Genomic DNA, 6,417 nt, shown 5'->3' on the forward strand with positions numbered 1-6,417 from the left:
CTCGGCGCGTACCGTCCGACGTCGGGAACGGGCAGTCTAAATTCGGTGGAGACACGATGCGCCGATCCGGAGATATTCGCGCGCGAGCGGAAGCGAGCGCGATCGGCGGGAAACGACGTCGTCGTGGGAGAAGTCAGGAAGACGACCGCAGTCTGACTTTCGACCTCAATGAATTCGGCGTGCGCGAGCGAAATTCGGCCGAGATCGGAGTCGCCGTCTTCGAGAGACGCTCGTACGTACGGGCACACAGACAGACAGACACACAGACACCTCTCCTTTATATATAGAGATATATACTTCATAATATAATGTATAATGTACCGTAGATTATATTGTATAATATATTGTATAATATTATGTATAACATACTGTATAATATATTATATACCATAATGTATAATTCAATGTATAATATACTGTATAATATAGTATATAATTTACTGTATAATAAATTGTACAATATAATGTATAATATACTTTATATGCTGTATAATATACGTTATAATATTGTCTATAATATAATGCATAATATAGTGTATAATGTACTGTATAATATACTGTATAATATATTGTATAATATTATGTATAACATACTGTATAATATATTATATACCATACTGTATAATACACTGTATAATATACTGTGTAATATAGTCTATAATTTTCTGCATAATAAAATGTACAATGTATGGCATAATATATTTTACTATATACTGTATAATATACTGTATAATATAGTCCATAATATACTGCATAATATAATGTATAATGTACTATACAATATACTGTATAATATGTTGTATAATATTATGTATAACATACTGTATAATATATTATATACCATAATGTATAATACACTGAATAATATACTGTATAATATAGTATATAATTTACTGTATAATAAACTGTACAATATATTGTATAATGTAGTTTACAATATACTGTATAATATACTGCTTAATATACTGTATAATATACTGTATAATATACTGTATAATGTACTGTTTAATGTACTGTATAATATATTGTTTAATATATTGTACAATATTATGTATAACATACTGTATAATATATTATATACCATACTGTATAATAAAATTTGTAATATACTGTATAATATAGTGTATAATTTACTGTATATTAAACTGTACAATATATTGTATAATATATCTTACAATATACTGTATAATATACTGTATAATATAGTTTTTAACATACTGCATAATACACTGTATATTATATTGTATAATATACTGTATATTATACTGTATAATACACTGTATATTATACTGTATCATGTACTGTATAATATACTGTATAATATAGTGTATAACATACTGTATAATTCAGTGTATATTATACTGTATAATATACTGAATAATGTACTCTATAATATACTGTGCAATATACTGTATAACATACTTTATAGTATACTATACAACATATGTATAATATAATTTATAACATACTGTATAATAAACTGTATAATATACTGTATGATATACTGTATAATATAATGTACAATATAATGTATAATATTGTGTATAATATACTGTATAATATACTCTATAATATACTGTATAATATACTATATAATATAATATATACCATACTGCATAACACACTGTATAATATACTGTATAATATACTCTATAATATACTGTATAATATACTGTACAATATAGTGTGTAATATACTGTATAATATACTGTAATTTATAGTATACTGTATGATGGCATGTCCACTGATAACAGTGATGACTCTCTTTAGTGTCCTCTGTGTCTCTGGTGGAATTTAACATATACTGTATAACGTACTTTATAACATATACTGTATAACGTACTGTATAATACGCTATATAATTTACTGTATAATATACTTTACAATTTACTGCATAATATGCTGTATAATATACTGTATAATATACAGTACAATATACTTTACAATATATGGTATAATATACTGTAAAATATACTGTGTATATGCTGTGTATATGCTGTATATTATACTCCATAATATGCTGTATAGATACCGCTTATATACGATATACATAATTATAATTTACTGCATGGACACCGTATAATACGCACACACACACACACACACACACACACACACACACACACACACACACACACACACACACACACACACACACAAAACATCCTTTCTCAAGCCTTCCAGAACCTCATTGAACAAATTATCTATGAATCTCTGGTTATTTATTGCTCGTTTAATGCTTGGTCGTATGCAACTGCATTATTCTAGTGACTCTCTTTGGGACTTGCTCACTTAGTGTATATTGATGTTTCTGACACGTGTATGTGTGTAAAAATTAAATTATTAAAAACAAATATGTGTGTGTGTGTGTGTGTGCGTGTGTGGGTGCGGGCGGGCGGGCTGGTGGGCGGGTTGGCGGGCGGGTGTGTGTGCGTGCGTGCGTGTGGGTGTGTGTGGTGGTGTGTGTGTGTGTGTGTGTGTGTGTGTGTGTGTGTGTGTGTGTGTGGTTTAATATACTCTCTAGGCTGTGTAAACTGTATGGACTTAGCCGTTGCAGCGAAGGTGCTCTGGTGTACGAGGTTAGCGGTGCGACCTTTGATTCTCGGTAGTTAGCGGAAATGTTACAACTGCGATTTTGACATAAAAGTAATATCTTTCTACGCACCTTTCGAGCATTAACCTGCACCGTACATTCAAAAGGGGTTTTCGTTTTGAACGTCTTCTGCTGAACACTGTTTTCCAAATTTATTTGAAGTCGATTTGTGTCGAGAAACAATGTTCAGCAGACGACGTTCAGAACTGAGGGTGTGTTCCAACTGTAGGAACTGTCAGAAAAGGAACTAAATCAAAAGAAAAATCTGCTTTGGAACTACTAACCGAAGCAATGTCGACGCCTACCGAGAATGCAGAAATCGCAAATCAAACCGGATATATGCTTTCTGTAAAATCAACCATAAATGAATTAGAATAAAGACACCCTCAAGACTTTTAAGGGTTCCTGACTGCCGTGACACTCGTCTAGCGTCGTAATTTCGCGCTTTGGACCCATGTCTAAATTGTAATGTCTCGCAGATTCTGATATGTTAATTAATTCCTTTCATGAACAGCAAGGCCAAGCTGTCTAGTTAGTTGCTTCCCCGTCATAGTAGTTCAAAGACGTATAAATCTTCTGATGTATTAAAATATTCACTCGCTGTTACATTGCTGACGTCTGTGCGATAACCTGAAGCTTGATGTGTTCGGCTCGTATGGCTTTGACTTCAATGGACAAGGTTTCCTTGTAATGATTATTAGAATAAATAATATAAGGTTTGATGGTTAATATTCTTGAAATAACTTAGGAGTTTTGGAATCGACGCGGTATTTGATCACCTACAGTACGTAGGAAACGATTTGAGAAAGTAAACAGCGACTTTTCACATCAATATGATTGGCTTAGATACATGCAGACAAGAAGTAGCAGATGTGAGTACAAAAGAGGCAAACGTTGATACAGAGAGAACATGTAACGTAACTGTGGAATTTTGAGTAACGCAACGTAACACTGCGTCCCTCTGGTCCTACTTAGATGCCTCAGATCCGATTTTCATCGGTTTCCCAAATCCAAAAGGTATTAGATACACAGTCATCACGACACACACATAGCATTCACAAACTGACTTCCCCCGCATTCTGCTTGATAGAGTGTTGACTAATTGAAGTGCTGAATACCACTGCATGTATAGTGATCGCTGACTTGGGAAAACGCAGTCGTTTCTCACCTTAATTGCTTACATGAAATCACTGCAGCTGCTTCCTTATCGGTCTGTAAGATACAGACCAAAGAGAAACCACACGTACTTCCTTTGGTCACCGTCGTACGTGAATACGGAAACTGCTAGACACAATATACCTTTCGTTACACCTTCAAACAGAGACGGTAGTGTTTGTTGTCAGACCAACAACCTGAAGTTCGTACTGCCCAGTAGTATACAACTCTGAGACGAGTTGATGGCTAACTTATAACTTGACTCGCAGATTAGAAAGATTTCGAGCGCTACAACTAATAGACTGTCTCTGGGACACCGAACCGTCGTCTTACAGACTGAGTTCGGTTACTGTGTATATATACTCTGCATCTGGTTTCTGTGTATATATGCTAATTGAGATAGTGTATAGAAGCCGTGCACAGAACGTTCTCGAACACGTGCTATGCAAATCGAAACCAATAGAATGAGTTCATAATACATCTAAATTAGAAGCCATGGGTTTAGGATAACATTGCTTTGTCGTGAAGGACTATGACATCCGACCACAACCGCAGGCATGTACTAACTTTGCATTTTACCTTGATCAACTCAGACATAGTCATTCTTAGTGTTAGCGACCTCGTTCACCACATGAATCTCTTTGAATCTGCTAAAGCTGTAGATAGCTCCCTTACATATTTTTTCTATTAGAGTAACAATTGTAGATGACAGTAGGTGTGTTCACACTATGGTATGCACGCGATGGTGTGCTAAGTTTTGATTTGCGTGATACGAGGAAAATGCATTAGCATACAGTACAAACCTGTGCTCAGACCGGACTGAGTCTAATTACCTATTTTGTCAACCTAGCACGCTATTGTGATCCATTGTTTGTGCAGGAATCTCTAGACATGGTGTCTGACAACAGAGTTAGAATACTCCGCATGACAAACGACACAACAGCTCGGTACTCTGTGCTATCACTGCGATAGCGACGAAAACGACGTCATCTGTCATCTTGCACGGGCGAGATTCTTGCTGTTGACGCCCTGTTTCTAGCAGCATCCACCACAGTAAGACGATGATTTCTACTGCTACTCTCTTAGCTATGCGCTAGGCTGACTGCTACTCTGTTTACCAGGCGCTAAACAGCTGGGAATGTTTTGTTAGCTCCAAATCAGACTCCTGTAACCGCAAACCTACCTTTGCAAGTACGGTTTGCAAACCCAGCGCAAGCCATCATTCCATGGGGCAGATGCAACGTCTACCACTAACTCAATTATGATAACAAGCTCAAACCAGGCTCGCAAACCATAGTGTGAACACACCTACTAAAAATGATAACGCTAATTGAGATAACTTATGCAAAGATGGAGGTTCTGCTGAATGATGAAATGTTTATTTCAATGCGATGACAAAATTACCAGACACGTCCTATAGACAATGTACATTATTAATTTTTGTTTCAAGTAGAGCTATAATTTATCCCTCTGGTTTCCGTCGAATCTATATACTACAGAGAATGAGAGGAACCTGCTTGAATTGTACATTATAACAGGATTAATGGTCTGTGTCTTTAGCTAGAGTAGGCACTCCGTTCCACAACATCCACTCTTCTACAATATTCTCTAGCTGATCTATCTGCGTGTTCTCCTGGTACTCTTTTAATTAATATACTTGCACTGTACGTTCATGTATTTTCCATTACATCATCAAGTCTGATGGTAGGCTTGAAAACGCAGTCGTCGTTATTCACCTTATTCACATAAAAATCACTGCAGATGTTTCGTTTGTTCGTCTGTGGGATATCGACCATAGAGAAACCGTATCTGCATTCATGCTTCCTCTTGTTCAGTGGTTCTTTCGCCCATTTCAAATTTCAAATTTTAAAATTTTAAACTTAATTTTTGAAATTCTATTTCTCAATTTTTTTATTAAAATTTAAAATTTTTAATTTAACATTACATCTTTTTTAAAATTTGCGTTGAATTTTAAATTTTTCTTTTTGAAAAATCAAAATTTCTAATTTTACTTTAAATTTGTAAAGTTTTAGGTGCATTATATTAGAAATTGCTTTGCCGACGAGAACGCGGACGTAGTGGCATATATGAACTGATGGCCAGATTTGAACGTAACAGAAATTGAACGCTCATCCGTTTTCTCAAATAATTTGAGTACATCAGAAAAAGAAAATTGAAAGAACCAGTAGCAGTGTACGCAGTAGGGAGTCCATTGGACGGCGTAGGGGTGAGTTCCAACGCGTGCTGATACAATGATTCAATTAAACTAGGGGCGGTTTCTGTTAATCACATCAGCACGTTCCTGTACCGTGTTTCTGCACATGTACGTACGCCGTTTCAGACAGTTACTAATGTTTAGTAACTCGAAGTGCATGGTCGCGTCGTTACTGTAGATGTAGAAGTACGATTGGCCAAACTGCAAGTTGCACTTCATGTCTAGATTTTGTACATCACATAGCTAAAACACTACCCGATAGCGCAGATGGAACCTCTACAACCTCATGCTGTGTCTCTTCTGTGCCGTGCGAACAAAATCCACACTGACTACAAGTGAATTACGAGACCAAATAGTAGAGGTGCACGCACGCAGTGGTCATGGCAGGAGGGCATAGGAAACGTACGTGTACCGTGTTGCCGACACGCCCCTTTCCTCGACGGTACCGTGTCCA

This window comes from Corticium candelabrum, chromosome 7 (genome assembly GCF_963422355.1).
Source record: "Corticium candelabrum chromosome 7, ooCorCand1.1, whole genome shotgun sequence".
NCBI classification, from domain to species: Eukaryota; Metazoa; Porifera; class Homoscleromorpha; order Homosclerophorida; family Plakinidae; genus Corticium; species Corticium candelabrum.